At 41.1% G+C, this 25,594-nt stretch overlaps 1 protein-coding gene across 12 annotated transcripts in view; it reads left to right on the top strand.

The window, feature by feature from the left end:
* LOC138762192 (WAS/WASL-interacting protein family member 1-like) overlaps positions 1 to 25,594 on the top strand; it is a 139,390-nt gene that overhangs the window by 90,371 nt on the left and 23,425 nt on the right. For 7 of the 12 annotated variants that reach the window (XM_069935763.1, XM_069935764.1, XM_069935761.1 and 4 more), the window contains one exon: positions 20,847 to 20,968. The exons of the other annotated variants lie outside the window; for them this stretch is intronic. The gene's annotated coding sequence lies outside the window, so the exon portion shown is untranslated. The remainder of the gene's footprint in view (positions 1 to 20,846; positions 20,969 to 25,594) is intronic. 12 annotated transcript variants of the gene reach the window in all.

Below are 25,594 nucleotides of genomic sequence, written 5' to 3'. Positions count from 1 at the left end.
AATTGTTCATAAAATTCCTTAAAGTTCTCATTAATCTCTTTTTTTTTTTTTTCACACCATAAATCACATTAGCCATGATATACACTATTTCTTTTTCACACATATACAGTGACTTTTTCTCCCCCCCCTTTCCTCCCAAACCACCCCCCCACCCCCCCCTCTCATCCATTTTAGGTATACAATCTAGGTTGCATTAAGCCAGTCAGACAATGTTGTCATTCAACAAAATTACACCAGAAATTCTACTGAGTCCATTCTTTTCTTTCCTTCTCCTTCCATCAACTTAGGTAATGTTTGTCCCCGGTAGGTTTTCGCTATTGTATTTAATGTAAGGCTCCTATACTTGTTCGAATATTTCAATATTATTTCTTAACCAATATGTTATTTTTTCTAATGGAATACATTTATTCATTTAAATTTGGTAGTTTCTTCCTTTTAATTTGGTTATGTATTCCATTAATATTTAAAGACATATAGTTCAGCGTAGCCCTTTTATATTTTGTTTATCTTCTCTTTCCGTTTTTCCATCATTACCTTTCCTCCTTTTCCATTTCTGTTTTCTTATTTTCAACTCTTTATAAGACAACATTCCTACAACATCTAACATTTTCCTTATTCTCCTATTTCTATCTTATTTATCCCCAATCTCCCCTTCACCTCCTGAGTTGTCCTTTATCCCTTGTCGGACAACCACATCTCCCCTCTCCATTTGGATTTGCGAATCCACTCGCAAGCGTCAACTGATTTTGCAGTGACCGCTATTTACCCCCACCCCGCCTCCCCCAGAAAAGATTTCACTTTTCATATGTCACAAAGGTCCCTCTTTTAATTCCCTCCTTATTCTCTCTATTCCATTACCTTCCCTTATTAATTCTTGTCTATACTAGCTATATTTTCCTCTAAGTACAGATACATTCATGTATGCTCATTGTCTCTATTCACTCTTATACCTCTTTACCTGCATACATATCAATCGTGATCATTTTTACTCTCATTACCCGTCTTCATCCCTCAGTCTATTTTTGTCTTTACCCACATACATATCAGTCGTGATCATTTTAACTCTCATTACCCGTCTTCCTCCCTCAGTCTATTTTTGTAATTGTTCTGCAAATTTTCGTGCTTCTTCTGGATCCGAGAATAGTCTGTTTTGCTGTCCTGGAATAAATATTTTCAATACCGCTGGATGCTTTAGTATAAATTTATACCCTTTCTTCCATAAAATCGCCTTTGCTGTATTGAACTCTTTTCTCTTCTTTAGGAGTTCAAAACTTATATCTGGATAAATGAAGATTTTTTGCCCTTTATACTCCAGTGGTTTGTTGCCCTCTCTTACTTTTTCCATTGTCTTCTCCAGTACCTTTTCTCTTGTAGTATATCTTAGGAATTTTACTACAATAGATCTTGGTTTTTGTTGTGGTTGTGGTTTAGAGGCCAATACTCTATGTGCCCTTTCTATTTCCATTTCATGCTGTAGTTCTGGGCATCCTAGGGTCTTAGGGATCCACTCTTTTATAAACTCCCTCATATTCTTGCCTTCTTCATCTTCCTTAAGGCCCACTATCTTTATGTTATTTCTTCTGTTATGGTTTTCCATTGTATCTATTTTTTGAGCTAGTAGTTCTTGTGTCTCTTTAGTTTTTTTATTAGATTTCTCCAATTTCTTTTTTAAGTCTTCTACCTCCATTTCTGCTGCTACTGCCTGCTCTTCCATCTTGTCCATTTTTTTTCCCATTTCTGTTAAGGTCATCTCCATTTTAATTATTTTCTCCTCTGTTGTTTATTCTTTTTCTTAAATCCTTAAATTCCTGTGTTTGCCATTCTTTAAATGACTCCATGTATCCTTTAATAAGAGCAAGTATATCCTTTACCTTGCCTATCTTTTCTTCCTCTATTTCACCATACTCTTCCTCTTCTTCTTCCTCTGGGTTGACCATCTGTTGTTTCTTTGTTGCCCTTTCCTCCTCTTCTATCTTGTTTCTATTGTCTTCTGTGGTCTCTTCTTGCTGCAGGTGTTCTGCAGCTGTCGTTGCCGGCTGTGGAGATCGACTCCCCAGCTGGTCCCCCCTCCCGTCGGTGTGTTTTTTTTCATTCGCATCGCGCATGCGCGAAGTTTCGCGCATGCGCGGTTGCGCACTTTTGCTCGGCTCTGCGAGCCATTTTTGTAGTCCATTATTTACCGACCTGAGGGAGCGGGTTTCTCTCTCCGCAGCGGGCCTCTTCGGACAGGTAAGGCCTTCACCTTTTTCCTCCTTTGTCTTCTCTTCCTCTCTTCTTACCGTTGCTTTCGACTTTTCTTTTTTTGTCGCCATCTTCTTTCCACCTTTATACTCACTTTTCTGTAACTTTTATTTCTGTGCCTTTGTGTTTTCTCTTGTTTTTCCCGACTTTTCTGGAGAGGGCTGGAGTTCACCGTCCGGCCACTACTCCATCGCGTGACTCCTAAGTTCTCATTAATCTCCATTGGATTATTTATAATTTGTTTGTCCTTTTTCGTTGATGCCAATAGTTCTTTTAGCTTGTTCTGTTTTAAGTTGCCAGGCTAATATTTTGTCTGTTTTTCTCCAAGCTCATAATACTTTTGCTTTATTTTCATTATGTTCTTCTCCACCTTACACGTTTGTAAAGTTTCGTATTTTTTTTGTCCGCCAATTCTCTTCTTTTTGTTATATCTTCCCTTGTTGCTAGTTCCTTTTCTGTACTTAGTATCTCCCTTTCCAACTGTTCTATTTCCTGATTGTAGTCCTTTTTCATCTTAGTTACATAACTTATTATCTGCCCTCTAATGAAGGCTTTCATTGCATCCCATAATATAAATGTGTCTTTCACTGATTCCGTATTTATTTCAAAGTACATTTTAATTTGATGTTCAATAAATTCTCTAAATTCCTGCCTTTTAAGTAGCATGGAGTTTAATCTCCATCTATATGTTCTTGGTGGGATGTCCTCCAGTTCTATTGCTAATAACCGGGGTGAGTGATCAGATAGCAATCTAGCTTTATATTCAGTTTTCCTAACTCTCCCTTGAATATGGGCCAACAACAAAAACATAGCAATCCTTGAGTATGTTTTATGCCTACTTGAATAATATGAGTATTCCTTCTCCCTTGGGTGCTGCCTCCTCCATATATCCATAAATTTCATTTCCTGCATTGATTTAACCATAAATTTGGCCACTTTATTCTTTTTGCTAGTCTTTTGTCCAATTTTATCCAACATTGGGTCCAAATTAAGGATAAAATCCCCTCTTATCAATATATTCCCCTGCGTATCTACAATCTTCAAAAAAATATCTTGCATAAACTTTTGATCCTCTTCATTAGGTGCTTATATATTGATCAAATTCCAGAATTCTGATATCTGACACATTATCATTACGTACCTCCCTGCTGGATCTATTGTTTCTTCCTTTATTTTGATTGGTACATTTTTATTAATTAATATAGCTACACCTTTGGCTTTTGAATTATATGATGCTGCCACTACGTGCCCTACCCAGTCCCTCCTTAATTTATTATGTTCCACTTCAGTTAGATGCGTTTCCTGCACAAATGCTATGTCTATTTTTTTCTTTTTGCAGGAAATTTAATAGCCTTTTTCATTTAATTTGGTTATGTATTCCATTAATATTTATAGTTTTATAGTTCAACATGGCCATCTTGTATTCTGTTTACACATCATTTCTGCTTCCTCACCACCACCTTCCCCCTTTTCCCCATTTTTGTCTCTCAGTTTTCCCTTTTAGAACTCAATGTATGACAACACTTTTAAAACATAAAATACTTCAACAACTCCCACATCTAAAATTCCCTTAACCCCAAATGTCCCCCCCCCCCCGCCCCCCGTCTCTGAGTTAAATGAATTGTTGTCAGGCCTACCAAGGTTTTGTTTTGTTCATTATTCATTCAAGCTCACCTTCCTTCCTTTGGCTTGACTTCGCAGACGAAGATTTATGGAGTGGTACGTCCACGTCTGCTGCAGGCTCGTTGGTGACTGACAAGTCTGATGCGGGACAGGCAGGCACGGTTGCAGCGGCTGCAAGGGAAAATTGGTGGGTTGGAGTTTTTCCCTCCTTTGTCTCTTGTCAGTGAGGTGGGCTCTGCGGTCTTCTTCAAAGGAGGTTGCTGCCCGCCGAACTGTGAGGCGCCAAGATGCACGGTTGGAGGCAAGATCGGCCCAGTGGCGGTGGTCAATGGGGCAGGCACCAAGAGATTTCTTTAATAAGCAGTCCTATGCACAATGTAACGGGCATTGCAGAAATAAAAACAAAATTGCGCAGGACAGTGTACAGAAAACAAAATATTCAGTCGACTTGAAAATTCATCACCGATCCATGATTCTCTTTTGTATTACACTTTTCTAATCATTTATTGCTTGAACTCACCCTCTTGAATATTAATTGCATGTCCACCCTCATTAATTACTACAATTCAGAGACAATGATGGATTCATATTATTTGCTATTCACCGTCATCGCAGTACCCAAGAGGGCAACAATAACAGGCCTCAATGACCACTGCCCTGTGGCACTGACCTCCACTGTTACGTTGTTTGGTGAAGGAGCAGAGATGCTGGACCCATTTCAATGCACTGATAGAAGAAACCGTTCCACAGACGATGCTATAGCCTTATCCCTTCACTCCATCCAGGCTCACTTGCCTTGTATGCCTGGTTCATTGACCAGCTCAGTGTTTGATTATGATCATTCCCCAAAGCTTGGTGGATCCTGGACTTCCTAACAGAAAGACCACATCGGTAGAAGAATGTTGAGCACCATCACATTGAGCACTGGTGCACCTCAGGTCTCTGTGCTCAGCCCGCTCCGGTTCATGCTACTGACCAACGACTGCATCGCCAGATGCAGCTTTGCACTGAGGACAGGAGAACGCTGTTTCTTGTGCAGTCAGTTGACAATATACTGGACTATTTAAGTAAAATCTGATAAAGTAATATTGACAAAAAAGATGCCTTCCTGGAAAATGTTTTGTCATTTGAGCATTTTTGCTATTTTGGTCTGGTGAAGGAAAGTTGGGTGTTGGTCATTTTAGGGAGAAAAATAGCTTTCTAAATCAAAGCCAAATGCTCCAAAGAATTAGTGATGTGATCATCAAAATCGTAAATTGATGTTGGTAACTAAAGAACTTGTAAATTCTTCCAGAAAAATGTCATCAATTTATGTGAGTTATTTTAGTGAAATCGATTTATTGATAGGATGCAACTGTTAAGAGTTGGATGTTGTATCTTAGTTTGCAAATGTCAACGTCTGACGTTTCTAGATGAGCGTATGGGAAAATAATTTGAACAAGGTATCTAAGTGATTTTTAAAATTTTTTATATTCTGCTGAACATGCTGTTTGCCTGTGTTGAATGTTGCAAGAAGTTACCTGGCACTGTACTACTGGTAGAGCAGTTGTGGTAACTTGGGTATTTTATTTTCTTTGCTGACAACTTGAGCAGGAAATTGAAGGCCTCAGCATGAAGACTGTTTCGAAATAAATTTTTTAAAGTTAACAAAAGAGAACAAAAATTGAGATTTGTGCTCCCAAGGATGTAAAGTCTGGATTTTTTTAAATGCAACTTTAAAAACCTACAATTTGCACGAGTTTTTGAATTTTGTTTCTATGCTCATTTGTTTAAAATGACTGATTAACAGAGCGATAATGTGCTGCTATTATGCGCTGTATCGAGCTAATTCTTTCAGTAAACCACAAGAAAACCAATGTCAATAATGAAGTTTATTATTTTTGCAATTGCTCTTTATGTAGTTTGAATTGTAAAATTGAATTTAAGATTTATTTGAGGACTCCAGATATTTACATTTCATCTAACATCACGAGCATTTAAAGGTAATTTTCTCAGTTTTACTGATACTTTTGAATTGAGAACACATTATTTTACATTACAGATGTAGGAGAAGAATGATGGTGCTGCCCTCAACTGAAATAGTTCAGATAACTTTAATCTCCGTTACCATTACTGAATGGCGTCTGATCTGTTTTTCTACATGGGGAAAATTTAACAAATCCCTCTGACAACTTGGATTTTAAAAAAATTATTTTGGTTTTATGTTGTATCTGTTAATTTTGTGTTTTTGGTTTGAATGATGTAATTGTCAATGTGGGTTGCCAGATTTGGCCTAGCCAGGAGCCTCTGATCTAGATCAAACGGATGCTGCATTCACGGTTCTTGTTGATCAGAATCGAATGCAGCCCAGAACAAAGAACCTGTATGGTCTAATTCAGTACCTGCTTTTATAATGCCTCTGAGCCAGAGTGTGAATATACTCCAACTGGAAATTATGACACTTTGTATGCTCTTGAGATTCTGTGGAAGATTTGTACAGAAGAAATCAGGCCATTTTGCCCATCATGTTCAAGCAATCCATCTATTTCAACCCCCTAGCCCTCTGTATTTTTTTTTGTCTTTCTCTAAATACAGTTAAATTGTTGAGAGAATATCTGCCTCGGCCAGCCTCTCAAACAGTGAATTCCAGTTTTTGGCCACCTCTGGGTGAAATATTATTTCTCTAATAGCCTCTAAATCGCTGTTACCTGATTTAAATCATATAGACACCTCTCCCCAGCGAGAAAAGTTAGCACTCTCTACCCTACATGTGTCCCTCCTCGGTATTCCTCACTGACTAGAAAACAAATGCTATCTATCCAGTCTTTCCTTCCAGCTGAAATGCTCCATTCCTTACAACGTGCCGGTGAATCTTCAATGCATCATTTTCAATGTGAAAACATCCTTTCATATTGTGTTGATTCAATACTACTTTCACAATTTAGATGCTAAAGTCAGACAATTGATAAAATGCAGAATCAAAATGTTCTAAAGGCTGAACCCAGAAATAATGTTTTGTTCAAATAACCATGGTTTGCTTAACTTTTTCCAAAGTCAGGGGAGTCAGGTGAAAATTTTAACTGTGCCATGGAAAAGTGCAACTTATGAATGAACTTGCATTTGTATAAAGTGCCTTTGACATTGGTTTTGTCTCGTATAGCAAATTAAAAGCCACCAAATTGTGGGCGGTTGTGTGGAGCAGCAAACCAGGCAGCCAATTTGTATACATAAATGACAGTGATCAGTTAGCGTCAGAACAAGTCTAATCTGGAGGCATTAGGGTCACCGCGAGGGGGCACAAACCGATGTTTGAAAACTCATTCGGTCGGGGGGTGGCAGGTGCCACACCCGCCATGAACCTCCGTACGCTGCCATCACACTTCCCCCTTCCTCCGACGTAACAGACAAACGTGCGTGCTTGCATCGCGTGGATGTTTGGGGCGGGGGGAAATCTATTGATTTTTTTTTCCCCTGGTACTTTTGAAGAATAACTATTGGCCAAGACAATGACAATAAGTTTCACACTGAAATCTTTGTGCATCCTTTTAATCCAATTTGAGAGAGTGAACCAGGACATGTTTTAATATCTCAGCTTGTCCAACACTGCAGCAAATGTACATTGTACAATGTATATGACAATACACTTATTATTACTGGCTAGTGTATAAAGAATATAAGAGCATATCCAACATTGAACATAAGAATATTAGCTAACACTGCAGCACACATTAAGTACTACACAGCATTATGTCTGTTCTTGATTTTTTTTGAGGACCACAGAAGATTGCAAACATGTCAGTTCAAACCTATTGTGTTGTCACATGCCAGTAACAATTTCCTTCACTTTTGAGGCAATCTCAACTGAGAGTGCAAAATAAATCATAGATTTGACTAAAAATGTAGTCTGTTTACTTATGAATGAATAAAATAAACAAGAATTGGCCTTAAAAAATAATTTAGTGATTTGGCCCTTCTCACATGGCTGCACTAAATAATTATCCATGTGAGGTTGCAAGAATGTGACCTTCATAATACCAGTTCTGACAGAAGCAGTGTTCTTTTCACACCTTTCTTTTGTCTCTCTTCTCATTTAGAACACTTCAGGGTTTTTTTCTTATGCATCTGTTTCTAATACTCTGCTCCCTTGTTTAAAACATTTCAACCTCTCTCGTGTTGATTCAATAACTGCTATCCAGTTAAGTTTCACCAGGACACCAAACTGCCTTTATGGCTTTGATCCAAAATACACCCGAATGGCTGAATTTCAGGAATTTGGTATGAATGATATCCAGGTGATATTTATGACATTTACTGAGAGTGACATTGAGGTACCATGGTTAAAAACTGAAGCCAAATGGGCAGTGCTTCAACAACTGGAGTCGATTTTTACAGAATGGGAGGTAGGAGTTTTCAATTGTGCCCGAGACCAAAACATTTTTGGTTGCTTTATCAATGATCTTACATCAAAAGTCAGAAGTTGGGGTTGTTTGCTAAATTTGCAATATTTGCATTTGGAATATCTCAGCAAATTAAGTGTTTTGGGTTAGCTTGCACCAAAACCTAGATAACATTCAGACACAGGATGATACACTAGTGCCACCAAAATACCTGGCAATGATGATCTCCGCTGAGAGTGAAACTTTCCATTTTGATAAGAATGCCATTACATCATGAATCCACAACTATCTATATCCTAGGGGCCACCATTAACCAGAAACTCATCTGGACCAGCCACATAAATATCAAAATGACAAGACCAGATATCGTGTAATAGGTAACTTGCCTCCTGATAGCCCAAGTGATGGAATATCTGCTTGTTTTGTGTGAAACTCCAACAAGAAACTCAGCATCATTTAGGATGAAATAACTGCAGGTATGCGCCGCTTAAGGTCCACGATATGCTCTGTGAAATCGGGTGTTATGTAATGTGGACTTTGTGCAAACACCATATTACTATATAGATATTCCCTGATTTGCGACCTATGTGACTTGCGTCCATCCGTACATACAACCAAATTTAGAAAAAATATAAAATCTACACAGTTTATGTTGTATTTGACAAACTATAACAGGGCATGCCCAACCTGCCCTAATTAGCTATGGTTTAAGATTGTTATGTAAACTGCAATTAATTAATTAAAAGATTATAGGTTAATTAGACAGGCTTTTCTTTTTTTCCCTACTTTTTTGGGGAGGGAGGGAGGGGGTGGGTGGGGGGAGAAAATATATATAAACTATTACTTTTGTGTCATTTTTATTATTCTTATGGATTAATACTGTATATGTTTTGACACAAATGGAAAATAAAATTTAATAAACAGGGCATGTTATAGCCAAAATGTATGTATAACTCGAGACCTCCAGTTCTGGAAATCTCCTCATGAATCTTTTCTGTCCCATGTCCAGGGTAATGACATCTTTCCTCTAGCTGGGTGACCAGACTGTTCATGATGTTCTAAATGTGGCCTCACCGATGTCTTGTGCAGCTGTAACATGATGTTCCAAATCCTGTTCTTGATGTCCTGCATAGCTGTGGCTGCAGTGACAAAATCCTATCACAAGGCTGCGGGATCAGGCAAAATACCTGGTCTGGTACTGAAGCACTGCACAGACCAATTGACGGAGGTCATCACTGACATCTTCAACACCTCATTGTGACATTCCATCATTCCTGCAGGGTTAAAGACAGCCAGCATTATCCCAGTACCCAAAAGGGTGACAATAACAGGCCTCAATGACTACTGCCCTGTGACACAGACCTCCACCATTATGAAATGCTTCAAGCATCTGGTGATGGAACACATCAAAACACACCTCCCAGAGATTCTGGATCCATTTCAATTTTCCTATAGAAGACGATGCTATAGCCTTGTCCCTTTACTCTGTCCTGGCCCACCTGGAGAATGATGCCTCATACGCCAGGGTGCTGTTCATTGACTTAGGCATTTAATACGATCATTCCCCAGAGGGTGGTGGAGAAGCTGTCCTCTTTGGGACTCCACAGCCCTCTCTATAACTGGATTCTGAATTTCCTAACAAAAAGACCACAGTCTGGCCTAGTTGGAGGCAGAATATCAAGCACCGTCATGCTGAGCACTGGCGCACCTCAGGGCTGCGTGCTCAGCCCACTCCTGTTAACGCTACTGACCCATGACTGCTTGGCCAGATCCAGCTCCAATAGTGTAATCTCATCAGCAACAAGGATGAGTCGCATTGCAGAGAAGAGGTGGAATATCTCGTGAAGTGGCGCGTGAATAACAACCTGAGTCTCAACATGGACAAGACAAAGGAAATGACCGTGGACTTCAGGAGGACCAGGAATGACTACTGTTCACTACACATTAAAACTCATTAAAGAGTGAGAACACCAAGTTCTGTGACCTATCGTGGATACACATCTCCTCACTTGTCAGGAAGATGGAACAGTGACTTCATTTCCTGAGAAGACTGAAGTGGACAAGGCTACTGGCCACCATATTGTCATCTTTCTATAAGAGCTCTATCGAGAATGTCCTGGCCGGCTGCATTGCTTTGTGGTATTTTTGCTGCTGCAGAGAAATGGATTGGATGTCAATACTCAGGACTATAAGAGTGACACAGAGGATCACTGGAGTCTCCTACCCCCCCCCTCCTCCCCCCCCCCGGCCCCCCATCAACAAGATCCATCGGGATTGCTGTCTGAAGAGGGCGCACAAAATCATTGAGGACTCCTGTACAGCATCTTTCAGCTATCCCCATTGGGAAATAGATAGAGCAATATCACAGCCAGCACAACCAGGCTGAGGAACAGCTTCTTCCCATGGGTAATGAGAATGCTGAACGATTGAAGAACTGCTCACACTAACCATCCGAGACTCTCATATTCATAAAACATGACTTAATTATTTATTTGTATATATTAATATTTGTCCTACACATGTATTGTTTGTCTGTATAGGTGTTATGTCTGGTTGTGTGTCTGCGTGTTTTGCACCGAGGACCAGGAAACACCATTTCATTGAGTTCTACTTGTGCAATCAGGTGACAATAAACTTGACTTGACCTAACTGTTGAAGGCAAGTATTGCCAAATAGCAGCCACTCCAACAGATTTATCAGTGTTTGCACTTTCCAGTTTCAGGGAACTATGTACCTGACCCACCTAGTTCTCTCTAAATGGTGATCATTGGAAATAAAGGGCTGATGGAATCAGATGGTTTGGAGGATCAAATGGATGAAATGTGTGAGAAGTAGCTGAGGGGGATGAAAATGGTTGGTAGAGGGTTGGACAAAGAATCTGTTTATATAATGCAGTTAGTTGGCTAGAAAACTTCAAAGAACCTCCCAAACACATGGTCTCTAATACCAAGAAGGATAAAAGCAGCAAGTGCATAACACCGTCCTGATTATGAAGTGGACTTTGGGGTTTTAAAATCTGGAATTCCCCAATAGTACCATTGGAGTACCTTCAGCAGCAGGCCTGCAGTGGTTCAGCAAGCTGACCTGCAACACTTAGATCTTGGGCAATTATTTTTTTTTAAAGGGCACGTAGTGGAGTAGCTTCTCTTAATCAGCTGGATCATGGTTTCTCTATGCCACAATTATTTACCGACACTATTTATCTGCAGTTGAACTTTGTTTTTTTAACATTCTTGTGGAACCAAAGCCTGAAGAATTGATCTGGCATCTGCTGCATTTATTTGAGAGGAAACATTAAAGGTCCAATTTATTCTTTGTAAGAAATGGCAAAGGCCGGCCCCTGAATTCCATCAGAAAAATAAAATGCCCCATTTGAATTAATCCCTGTATTATCTTGATGCTTACATTTGGAACACAATCTTCTGAATTCCAGGAAATAGCAACTAAATTTATATGTCCTTGCTGTATGATTGAATTATTTGAGCCTAATTTTCACTTTGATCTGCCGATGTTGTACTTGTTTAAGCCGGATGTGTCCTTTCTGGATCCCAAAATAAGAACAGCTTGGGTTTGACCAAAGTTCTGCACAACACTAGAGAGCATAGAAGTTTAGAGAGAGACAGGCCACTCAATTCCTCGAGTCTGCTCAACTATTAAATAAGATTATGGCTGATTTGCTTTTAACCTCAACTCTGCCATCCCATCTAATTACTCATAGTAACCTTTCAAGGTGTTCTTTATCAAGAATTTATCTACTTCTGTCACAAAATAATCAGACTTTTTCCACTGCTCATTGAGGAATGATGATGCCACCCACTCGAGAGAAAAATCTCCTCAAATAGACAGTGATCCTTGATTTTAGATTCTCCACAAGAAGAAATGCCCTCCACTGATCACTGCTCGAGACCTTTTGTTTCAGTCAAACTTCTCTGCCCATTTGTTTAGTTCCATTTACCTCGTAGATAAAGACCACAATTTTTTTTATTAGCAAATAGTTTTTTTTTATTTTTGTAAATAGGATTTTATTGATTTGCATGTCCAAACAACCCATGTTCCTCTACAGGTATTATTTATCTTTGAACCAATAGATTTCCAATATTGAACTCAATGGCTATGATGCTCAATCATTCAATATAATTATGTTTCTGCTCCAGCTCATTAATTTATCCTGCTTTCTAATTTGGTGTAAGTACCAGACTTCATGCATTTCCCTCTTTTAGTAGAAGGAGGAACATAATTTATCACAAAGTGCTTTCTCTTAATTCCACCTTCAGATCAGTTAGCTAAACAAATGAATTCTATATGATCTTCAAGCCTTTTATTTGTTATGATCTCTCACACACAAATTGAACTAGAAGTTGATAAAGATGACAATCAATTCAATTTGTTATTGACTGTCTCAGGAAGAACTAAACTTTCATGATCTATTCTTTATGAATCCATGCTGACCCTGCTCAGGTTATATTTGTTCAACTGCTCTGTGATTTTGGCATCCAATAGTTTTCTCATAAGCAATGAATCATCCACCTTTCTTTATTCCTAGTTTCTTTTCTGCATGAATATGTTAATCTATCAATGAGAATGACCAAATTATTCAAAATTTGCTTTAATATTTAAAGAAATAGTTAATGCAATCCCATATGCAGAATGCAGGTTGAAAAATCCATTTTGCGACCTTCATGATGCTGAATTATTTTTCAAATTTATTTATGTTTATTTAAAATTAATTATAAATGTGCTGATTTCTGATCAACTGATAAATCAACCAGTAAACATTTGAATGGTGTTCGTTAACTTTGCAGATCTAAGTTTTCACTAATACTGAAAGGTATAAGATATAATCTGTGCATATTTTTGGAAATGTTGATGCAACTCTTAGATGACATGTCTATTTTTTTTTCACAATTAGTGTGAAATGGTGTACAAGTTAGTGCTGTTTCCTCATCCCAAGAACTGTCTATATAGAATTTGCATGTGAGTTAGCCACTATTAATGTCCCCTTACTTTGGGTTACTGGAAAAAAAGAATTAAACTGAGGTTGATGGATATGTGCAAGAGGCAAGAAGTTGCAAGACTAATAACATCCTGGGAACTGATGGACCAAACTAACTCATTCAATGTTAGTATAAATGTAGAATATGAAATTCTATACAATTTGAAGAAACAATTGAGGAAAAATGGTTCTGGCACCTACAACAAGAAAAGGTACAATTTCTGCTAGCATTTTCATGGTTTCCTGTGTAGCTACACCTCAAAATATAGCCTAGAGCACCCTCTCAAAGGAAGAATTATTTTGAAACCAATTCAATGTTTTGACAATTAGAATTTTTTTTTCAAAATTATGTAATACACTGTATATTCAGCCTAAAGAGAAGCAAATGGGTGGCTCAAAGATAAGTGTGTGCAAAATATGTTTCAACTGGATATGTTGATATTCATATTGGGGAAAAAGAGCTGTTCCATTGGGATGTGTTTTACTTGAGTTGAGTTGGGATCAGTGATGTAGATATGGTTTGAAATAAAATAGTTGGGGGAGGGTTCTGGTGAGAGAAAATTTAGAAAGTTAAAGAAAAGCAGCAAGTGCTTGTGATGTGGGTAAAGAAAAGTCGTATGAACATGAGTAGGTATACAGTATGGCCCCTGTTACGAGCCTAAAGGACCCCAAAACCCAGCAGCAATAGACATTCACCAAGACAAGTATTTACTTAAACAAAAGTTGTTTTTAATTATCTTTAAACATCAAAACAGAATCAAACTTTAACTTATCTCTATACTTAATTGACTCAAATTAACCCCCTTCTAATTCTAAGCACACGTGTATGTAATGTGTGTGTAAATTTAAGAAAAGTTCTTTGGTTCACAGTTCAATCTCACTTCTCCTTCTTCCAAGTTCTCTGGATGCAGGAAATTCTTATACTGTGCACAGAACTTAACATGTATAAAGTTTACCGGGCTTTGGTGCTCGAAAGATAAATATTTACTGCTCAGGAAGGTTCTTGTAGGGTTTGTAGAGAGAGATGTGTTGTTCCAGGATTTCCACAACTGAGGTACCACCATTAGTCACCTCAATGTCTCGCTGACGAAACTTGCCCCATCAGGATTCTCCAGATGATAACCTCTTTCTTTCAGGCTACCACAGAGTTCCTTTCTGTTCCACTTATTCCAAGAGAAACATCAGACAGATAGCACTTCCAGTCATCCACTGCTCTGGAACTTTCTGTTTCCAACCAGCTCTTTTCTGGCTTGCACTGTTCAGCTCCTTTCAGTGTCAGACACATAAGCAGAGAGAGTTTGTTAACTTATATATATATATATATATATATATATATATATATATATATATATCTCCAACTGAGATGGCCAGGAAGCCCATGTGACTCTCTCACTTGCAAAAACCCCCACCTTCTTCAGCAAACCACAGGAGTTCTCTCTTCTTGGTTAAGCTGTTGTCTTCGATAAACAAAACCTAGGAATGACCTTTCTGTGAGCACTTTGCAGTTACTTGCAGCCAGTTTGTCTCCTCCAAAACGATGGCTATTCATTTCATGATGTCATTTCAATTAGCACCTACTTGTGAAATGTGCATAAGTCTCCAAAGATCCTGCAATGTTACTGAATATGAATTCTTCAGTATTTCAAATAAGATCTGTTTTAAAATAAATGTAACCTACTCTAAATTTTACCAAATTCTCCCAAATATTTATCCTCCATTACACCCCGTTATAATGCGATCACTGACGTCCATAAAATGTCATCGCGGAAAAAAAAACCGGTCACATTAAATCAGGATTCAAAAAACTCCAAGTTTTCAAAAATACTCAAGAATATTAGCAATCATCATATACAAATAATTTCTTTAAAAAGTTTTCGTGTTCCTTGCTTGAATGTAGCACATCACTGGCTGCGAGTGAAATTCAGAATGGTTCTGAGTTGGAGGATTTTTATGTGGTCCACCTCCTGAGTCTCCAGCTGACGGAGGCTAGCCTCGAGGTGTTCAGTGGCGTCAGACACTTGTGGGGGTGGAGGCTCTTCATTATCATTTTCTTGCGGTTCGAGAATGGGTACCCTTGCCTCCGCCAGTGCTATAGTGGATGTTAACGGATGATCCTGGCGTCCATGTTGGGCATTCATCGTTGGGAGAGTACCACTGGTGTAGCTCTTCTTTCTCCATTCGAACAGCTTCTCTGCCTCACAAATTAGGCTTGTCATCATTATTGGCTTGGTGTGGTGAAAAGGCCGGCCCCAGACCTTCTCCCAGCATTTTTCTACACATGACGAGCTGATTGCTGAGTCCAATGGCTCATCATGTTAAATCTGAATTTGCGTAAAATTGAGGTTTCACTGTACCTCCAATTACAGACTGAACTGAAAAAATTGGTTAAAAATAAAAGAACAAAACTAAAGAATTCTGAGTTTACTCAGCATGTGTAGCACAGTGGAAAATACATCTCACAAATAGAAATAAATAAGTAAAATCCAATATCCATTAAGATACAGAACAGTACAACTTGGGCCATACACCCCACGATGTTGGACCAACCTATATTTACTCCACATCAACCTAACCATTCCCCATCTCACAGCCCATAACCCTTATATCCATGTGCCTATCCAAGAGTCTTTTAAATGTCCCTATAGTATCAACCTCCTCCACCATCCTCAGAATGCATTCCAGGCACTCACCACTCTCAGTGTAAAACAAAAAAAAACCCTTTGGCATCTCCCCTAAATTTTCCTCCCCTCAGCTTAAACAGACATTGTCTGATTTTTGGCCACTGATTTTTCGAAAAAAAAGTGCTGGTGTGTCCACCCTATTTGTACCTCTTATAATCTCTATGCCTCTATTAAGTCACTTTTCATTCTCCAATGCTTCAGAGAAAAAAAGCCCTAGATCACCCAGCCTTTCTTCATAAGAGATGTTCCCCAATCCAGGTAATATCCTGGTACATCTCTTACACATCCTTCTTCCAATGAGGTGACCAGAATTGAACACAGTACTCTGAATATGATCTAAGTGAGAGTCTTGTAGAGTTGCAACATTGTCTCAGAGCTTTTGAACTCAATTCCCTGACTAATACCATATGCCGCCTTAACCACCCTATCAGGTTGCACTTGCACCCTAAGATCCCTCTGTTCCTCCATATTGTTAAGAATACTGCTCTCAACGATGTACTCCACATTCAAGTTCAGCCTTCCAAAGTATTATTTCAGTTTTTTCAGGATTGAACTCCATCTGCCACTTGTTCACCCTGTTTCTTTCCCATTGTAACCTTGAGCAACCTTTTTCACTTCCCACAAAAATGTCAATCTTCTCATGGAACCACGGCTGCAAAGTGAGTGATGTTGGCCATTAAATATTCCAGGGTGCTCAACTTTTAGAAAACGAACAAAATGGAAGAGGCTGGAACGATAAATCATGGAATGATGGAAGTTGAGAGAAAAGATTGTGAGGAATCTCTTAGCTGCTTTCATGAACCAATGGAAAGTACAGTCTGAATCATGAGGGGAGCATTTATGGACAAAGATAACACTTAATATTGGAGACCTTTCATCAGATGCTACCTGGACTGTGTTTCCAACATTTTCAACTGCTATGTTTGCATCTTGTGATCCAGCAGGTTTTTTTTTCTGTAATTGTCCTCACTCATCTGCTTTGCCCTACACCTTTTAGATAGATTAGCTGTGCCCGACAAAAAGGCATTGAAAGCAATGGTCTCCTGAAGAATCTCGATCTCCATCCTATCACCAGCATTTCCTTTGTTCAGTTTATTCCAACTTCTTTCGACAAATGAAAAGGTGTGTTTTCTAACTTCTTAAGAAAGATCAGTGACCTCAAACATTTCTCATCAGCATTTTCTGTTTTTATTCCAAATTTATGCATTTGAAGAAGTGTTTTACAGAGTTGCCAAATAAGGACAAAGAAAACTAGAATTCAGCAAAAGAACGCAACAAGAAATTAAAGGAAAGGGAAATTAAAATTTGAGAGTAAACTTTTGTGATGTGTTTCTTTTTTAAATTGTGAAAGTTTTGGTGGTTCCCAAACACACAGAAATAGAAGAAATGAAAAAGGCAATGACAGAGACAGAAAAGTCTCATTAAAAATAGTGGAATGAATAAATATCTGAAATGAGCATCCGGGGAAAAGAAATTCCAGATATGAGAACCTGTATTTTTAAAGAAGATTTTGGATGCCAAGATTTTCACAAATGGATTCTACGGATTGGGATTTAAGGGAGAAAACTGGGAAATTTTGATGAGGAAATTTGTAAACTGACAACAAAGACTAAAATCTATGAAGGAAGTGGTAACACGGTACATATGTAGATTGTCATGGATTTATGATCAAATCATGTTTGACAAATTGTCATTTTTAGGAATTAATAGAATGGATAACTGGGTACCAGTGGATGTTATGCATTTGAACTTTCTGAAGCATCACACCAAGGTGTCATGCTAAAGCACATGGGTTTGGATATAATATACTTTGGATATAATACACTGGTATGGGTTTGGATATAATACACTGGTATGGGTTTGGATATAATACACTGGTATGGGTTTGGATATAATATACTGGTATGGTTTGGATATAATATACTGGTATGGGTTTGGATATAATATACTGTCTTGGGTTTGGATATAATATACTAGCATGGGTTTGGATATAATGTACTGGCATGGGTTTGGATATAATATACTAGCATGGGTTTGGATATAATGTACTGGCATGGGTTTGGATATAATATACTGGCATGGGTTTGGATATAATATACTGTCTTGGGTTTGGATATAATATACTAGCATGGGTTTGGATATAATGTACTGGCATGGGTTTGGATATAATGTACTGGCATGGGTTTGGATATAATATACTGGCATGGGTTTGGATATAATATACTGGTATGGTTTGGATATAATATACTGGTATGGGTTTGGATATAATGTACTGGTATGGATTTGGATATAATGTACTGGTATGGGTTTGGATATAATGTACTGGTATGGGTTTGGATATAATGTACTGGTATGGATTTGGATATAATGTACTGGTATGGATTTGGATATAATGTACTGGTATGGGTTTGGATATAATGTACTGGTATGGGTTTGGATATAATGTACTGGTATGGATTTGGATATAATGTACTGGTATGGATTTGGATATAATGTACTGGTATGGTTTGGGGAACCGTTAATAGAAACAGTGACATTAAATAGTCCATTTTCCATTTGCAAGACCTTGACTAGTCAGTTGCTGGAGTCCCAGCAATTCACAATCTACGTCAATGATTGGATTAAATGTGACACAGTGTGTTTTCCCCATATCCAAAAAGTTCAATTATCCAAACTTTTTTTGGTGGCAACCTGTCAAAAGTTGAAAAGCATTTTCACCTGCCGTGCATATGGGGAGCTCTGAAGTGCTGTTGGCATCAGTTTGGTAACAACAGAGCTCAGAACCAGCTGGCAAGACACATTGAATGGCTGCATGCCGGCTCAGTGAAGCAGAATGGAATCTCAAGCTTTCAGTGAGCAACTGGAGGAAATCAGCAGGTCAGACGGTGCATGGGGAGATTGTCCTCAGTTCAGGTAATTCCCTTCCCTCTCTCTTTCCATTTCTTCTTTACCCTCCACTGCACTTGGTTCTCCACTGTCCTGGCATCATCAAGGAGAGGGGTCTCCCAAGCAGGAGCGGGGACCTCAGTGGGAGGTTTTGAGGACCAGCGACGGGGGAGGTGTCCAGGATCGGCGGCAGAGGTGAGGAGATGTTAGGAATTGGCAACAGCTGACCTTCTTCCGTTAACAGATACAAGTATCTGCTTAAACCCATTATTCAGTTATCCGAAAAATCCAGTTAACTGTAAAATGTCCGGTCCCAAACTTTTCGGATATGGGGAAATGTACTGTAAAACCACATGCACTAATAATCTATCGCTTAGTGCTGATGTGAGTTTTGAGGAGAATGCAGAGTGGCGAATGAATATGTGATTTAGGAGCAGGAGTATGTCACTTAATAAAATCAAGGCTAATCTCAAATGAGCATTGCTGTCCACCTATAACAACTTCCACCCTCCAGCTTATCAGTGAGCTATCTAAAGCCAGCCTTGAAAATATTCAATATTTGAGGAAGAAAATATCAAACCTGTGGTCTTCATAGAAAAAAATTGCATCATCCATGTCTTAAAATAAGTGATCCCTAATTTTTCATGAGAAACTTCTTTTCATTGTCACCTTGTTTAGATTCCTCAGGATCTTGTGTGTTCCTCTTCTGAACAAGCCTAGGCTGTTGAATCTTTCCTCATTGGACATTCTGGGTTTAGACTTGTTAACTGTCTTTGAAATGCTTTCAAAGTATTAACTTTTTTTTTCTTTCAAACAAGACTTTTACTGTACGTAATATTTGGGATGAAATCTCACCAATGTCTCATATAATTGTAGAATAAATTACATACTTTTGTACTTAATTCTTCTAGCAAAAAATTTTAACATTCTGCTTTCCTTTGTACAGGTTGTACCTGCTTGCTCATCAAATGCACAGGCACCCAGATCCCTTTGCACCTCAGAGCTTGGCAATCTCATGCCAATTTAATAATTTATTTTTCCTGCCAAATGAAAAATTTCACATTTTCCAACATCACATTTCATTTGTGCGTTATTTGGTCATTCAGTAAACCTCTTGGTGCCTGCCCCATTGACCACCGCCAGTGGGCTGATCTCGCCTCAAACCGTGCCTCTTGGCGCCTCACAGTTCGGCGGGCAGCAACCTCCTTTGAAGAAGACCGCAGAGCCCACCTCACTGACAAAAGGCAAAGGAGGAAAAACCCAACACCCAACCCCAACCCACCAATTTTCCGCTGCAACCGTGTCTGCCTGTCCCGCATCGGACTTGTCAGCCACAAACGAGCCTGCAGCTGACGTGGACTTTTACCCCCTCCATAAATCTTCGTCCGCGAAGCCAAGCCAAAGGAAGAAACCTAAATGCATCCCTTGTAGCTCGTGTCCTTGTTGCAACTTTCTTACTTTTCTTGGTCATTAGCAACTTTGCAACAAAATGTATGAAAAAATATAGTGTTTTTTTTAAAAACGATTGAGAGGCTAAAGGAACATGGGTGTTCAGAGAGATCAAGGTATTCCTATTTCTTAGCATAGTAGTGCAATAAGAAACTACATAAGTGAAAGTATTTTGCAAGATGCTATAAATAAGAGAAAAGTAATTTTTATTGCATTTGCTCTGTGCCCGAGTGAAACTTCCCCTGCAATATCGTGTTCAGGCCCAGTAATCCAACCTTGCGATACAGGGCCCTTTATTTTCCTGTACATCAGCAATTTGTCCTTTCTTGTTGCATGTCCATCATTTTCCCCTTCGATTCCCTTTGCCATTAACCAACAAGTTAAATTGGTCAGTTAACCCATCGTAGGAATGTGGAACTTCATTAAGATGGGAATGTGTGGTTCAGATCCAGCTGATTTGAACTTGTCCTCCTGCCAATTCATTGTATTGTAGTCGCAATGAGAGAAAGAAATTGTTTACTTGAATGACCTGGAATGTGTCCAGTTGAAAAAGCTTTAGTGGTTTTTCACGCACGCATTTTTAAACCCCTCTCCCAGGAAAACCCCGCGCCCAAAGAGGAAGAAGAGTCGGCACTTTCCGGATCGCTATTTGCCCCGCAGTCAGCGTCCTCCCGACAGCTGACATCTGCATCGAACTTGTGACTTTTGGAGCCGGTTTGGTGAGTCGTCACATGCCTTCCCCCCCCTCCCCCAGAAGCAGTGATCGGAGGCGAGACGTCCGGTGCCTGCACTTGCACCGGCTGTTTGGGTCGTCGCCCTCGTCGTCTTGACGCAAATCCTGTTACTGGCTGGTCGAGGTCCAGGTGCACTGGCTTGAGGCGGTCGATAGTAAATGACTCTTCACGCCCGCCAGTGTCCAGGACTCAAGTCATGCCGTTGTGTCGTACTACACTGATGGTCCCTCATAGGGCTGCTATGGAGGTGGTCTGTGCATACTCTTCACACAAAGACATACTCACAGTCCTGGAAATCCTTAGGCACAATGATTCCTAAGCTGCTCACACAGTTTGATGAGCACTTCTGCTAGCGCATCCTCCTGCCCCGAGCTGTGGGGACAGATTCCTCAAGTACCATGGAGGGGGTGGGGGGTTGCTGTATACCAGCTCTGCTGATGAAGACTTCATGTCCTTCTTGGATGCTGTCTAGATGCCGTGCAGCACCCAGGGTAGTTCATCTACCTAATCTGGTCTGTGAAGGTGTGCCATTAGGGCGGTCTTTAAGTGGCTGTGGAAGCAATTGACCAAGTCATTTGACTGTGGGTGATATAGCGTTGTCCGGTGGAGCTGTCCCAGCAAGTACAACAGCACCGTCCATAGTGCAGGTGTGAACCACGCACCCATGTCCAAGGTGATGTGAGCCGGGAGGCCGAACACGTCACCCAGGTGGAAACCAGGGCCCTGGTGCATGACTTTGTGGAGGCGCCTGCAAGGGGAACCACCTCCACTCACCTCGTGAACCTGTCCATCATGGTGAACAGGTACCTTGCTCCCCTTGCAGAGGGCCCACAATGTCCACGTGCACATGCTCGATCCTTCATTGTGTAGTCTGGAAGGTCTGGAGCGAGACCTTCACATGCCACTGCACCTTGGCGTCTGAGCATGTTCTGGCCCAGTGCCCGACCTGCCTGCAGAGGCCATGCCACATGAACCGATATCAGCTATAAGGCGAATTGTTGCCTGCTTGGAAGGGTGGTCTAAACCGCGCAGAGCATCAAAAAATGCAGTGCTTCCAAATGGTCAGAATGTTGGGCTGAGGCTGGCCTGTGGATACATTACCAAGGAGTGTTGGACCCCCTGGTCTGATGGCGAAGCCCTGAGACCGCAGTCCTGTATGGTGGAATCTAATTGTCCCAGTGCTGAGCCTCAGCCAGTACCATGTAATCTACCCCCGGAGATAGGGAATTCTCCACCGTACTGAGGCGCGTGACAGCGCATCGGCAACTACGTTGCTCTTTCCGGAGATTTGCCTTTTATCACAGTGGAAAGCTCCAAGATATAAGAAAGGTTGAGGCATTGGCAGGCCAACCACAGGTCTGACACTTTGGTGAAAGTAAAGGTTAGAAGCTTGTAGTCAGTGAAGATGGTGAATTCCGTTCCTTCATCGAAATACCAAAAGTGCCGGTTGGCCAGATACAGGGCTAGCAGCTCCCTGTCAAAGGCACTGTATTTGACCTCCAGGGGCTTCCAATGGCCGTCAATGAACTGTTCCAGGATGCCGCCAATCGCCAATTTGGAGGCAACTACCGTGAGGGCTGTGGGAACGTACACACAGGGGTGAGCCAGGAGTGTGGTATTTGCCAGGGCTTCCTTGGCCTTCTCAAAAGCCCGCTGTTGTTTCTTGTGTCCATGTGATTTCTTTAGCTTTCCCAGCCATGAGACCAAACAGATGGTGCATGATGCAGGCTGCCACAGGCAAAAAGCTGTGGTAAAAGTTCACCATTCCCATTAATTCTTGCAGACTCTTAACCAAATCGGGCCTGGCGAACTGGCAGATAGTTTCTACTTTCACTTTCACAATCGCCGTGGCGATTGATGCAGTGCCTTAAGAAGTCGATTGAGGACAACCCAAACTGGCACTTGGTGGGGTTTACTGTGAGCCCAAAATCATGTAGGGGGCGGCATAGCAGATATAGGTGTTTTAGATGTTCCTGGCAGGAGTGGCTGGTGATGAGTATGTCATCCAAGTAGCTGAACACGAACTCCATGTTCTGCCCCACTGCATCCATCACTGGAATGTCTATGCTGCGTGTTTCAGACCAAACGGCATCCTGAGAAACTTAGAGCCCAATTAATGTAATCAGGGCTGGATGCACCAGGAGCTTCCGGCAGACATGGTCGAGGCGGGATCATTGGTTACATTTAAGGAAAGACTGGATCGTTACATGGATAGGAGGGGACTAGAGGGGTATGGACCAGGTGCTGGTCAGTGGGACTAGGAGGGTGGGGATTTGTTACGGCATGGACTAGTAGGGCCGAACTGGCCTGTTCTGTGCTGTAAGTGGTTATATGGTTATATGATTTGGTGATGCCCGCAGACGAAGTCTATCTTTGAGAAAATGCAAGTCCTGTGCAGGATAGTAGTGAAATGCTGTATATGGGGCACAGGGTAGGAATCCATGGTGGTGGCGTCATTTAGTCTTCTATAATCGCTGCATGGTCTCCATCCTCCTGCTGCTTTAGGCACCATGTAGAATGGGGATGCTCAGGGACTGTCTGATCTGCGCACAATCCCCACCTCCTCCTTCTGTCGAAACCCCTCCTTTGCCAGGTAGAGCTTGTCGGGCAGCAGTCTTCAGGCTCGGGTGTGGATTGAGGTCCCTGTGGGGATATGATGTGCCATGCTGTGCTTGGGTATCATTACGGAGAACTGTAGCTTTATGATGTCTGCAAATTCCGCCAGAACCCTTACAAATGAGTTCCCGGAACATGTCACAGAGTCTGGCTGTGGGGCGGGCAGTTTGGCATCTCCAAAGGAAGACATCTGGAAAGTCTTGGTATCCACCAACTGTGTCCCCTTCACGTCGACTAGTAGGGAGTGGACCCTGAGGAAATCCACCCTGAGCAATGGTTGAAATACCTTGGCAAGGGTGAATGTCCAGATGAACTTGCTGGGCCCGAACTGCAGGGGTATGGACCAAGTCTCGCACGTACGAATGGCATTGCTGTTTACTGCAGTTAGCAGTGGCCCCACCTTTCTGTTCTGTGTATCGTGGTCAGAAGGAGAGAAGACGTTGAGCTTGGCTCCAGTGTCCACCAAGAACCTCTGCCTGGAATGCCTATCCCAATCATAAGCAGGCTGTCATGGTGGCCAGCTGCTGCAGTGACTAGCAACAGCCGGCCGTGGTGTTTCCTGAAAATGCACATGGAGGTCAGCAGCGGTGCACTCAAGAGTCCCACCATTGGTGCTAGAAGCACCAAAAATCTGTGTCAGTGTCCTCTCTGTTGGAGGCTGAGTTCTGCCTCACTGCTGGGTATGTGGAGCCTGGGCCTTCGGGCGTGGGGTAGCATTAATTGCAACCAGGTCCCCACTCTGTAGCTTCGCACACCACAGAACTCCACGCGGGCAGCAACCCTGCGGGGGTCACTGACATCCTCATCTGCCAATAGGAGGTGGATGTCTTCCGGCATTTGTTCCAGAAAAATTTGCTCAAAGATTATGCAGGGCCCATGACTGTCAGCCAACAGCAGCATGTCTCTCATTAATGCCGATGGTGAACGGTCCCCCAGGCCATCCATGCGCAGCAGCTGGGCAGCTTGTTTGCGGCGAGAGACACCAAACGTTCAGACAAGGAGAGCTTTAATCAACTCGTACCTGTCGTTAGCCGGTGGGTGCTGCAGGAAATCGATCACACAACCTGCCATCTCCTGGTCGAGGGCGCTCACCACATAATAGTACTTGGTAGTGTCTGCCAGAATTTGTCGGATTTGAAATTGTGCTTCAACTTGCTCAAACCAGACCTCTGGCTGAACCGTCCAAAAAGAAGAGACAGCGTTCTGGAAGGCCGTGATATCTGTCGGGTCCAAAATCCATTGAGCCCGTCAGGATCACCAGTGTAGTCGCACTGTGTCACGATGAGAGAAAGAAATTGTCTTACTCGAATGGCATTCATTTGGAAAAGCTTTACTGGTTTTTCACGCATGCGTTTTTAAATCCCACTCCTGGGAAACCTCACACACAATAGGGCAAAAGTGATGTCATCTTCCGTACCACTGTTTGCCCCGCAGTCAGCGTCCTCTTGACGGCTGAAGTCTGCATGGCACTTGTGACTTTTGGAATGAGTTCGGTGCATGCTTAGGTGAGTCACCACAGTATAAATTTTGTAATATGTGCAGTGATACCGTTCGTCAACTCCTGCACTATAAAGATCCACTTTATAACCAGATGTTCCTATCTCCATAAAAATCTCTCAATCATTTTGTGCCACTTGCATTATTGCCCAGATCTGAGCTTTATAGTACACAGAGTATTGGTCTTTCTTCTAACGTGTTCATGTATTGCCTGCGGGGCAGGCAATACATTCAATTTGAAATTGTGCTTCAACTTGCTCAAACCAGACCTCTGGCTGAACCGTCCAAAAAGAAGGCAGTTTGAGAGAGACAGCGTTCTGGAAGGCCGTGATATCTGTCGGGTCTAAAATCCATTGAGCCCGTCAGGGTCACCAGTGTAGTCGCACTGGTGCGACTAGCTTGCTTGCTATAATTAACTGTGCATCGCATACTGGTCCTCCCTATGATCTGATTTAATTACTTAATATCCTCAAAGATTTTATCACTATTAATGATTTT

This window comes from Narcine bancroftii, chromosome 4, assembly GCF_036971445.1.
Source record: "Narcine bancroftii isolate sNarBan1 chromosome 4, sNarBan1.hap1, whole genome shotgun sequence".
Lineage (NCBI taxonomy): Eukaryota > Metazoa > Chordata > Chondrichthyes > Torpediniformes > Narcinidae > Narcine > Narcine bancroftii.
Note: the sequence above shows the minus strand (reverse complement) of the source record. Positions and strands in the feature narration are given on the sequence as shown.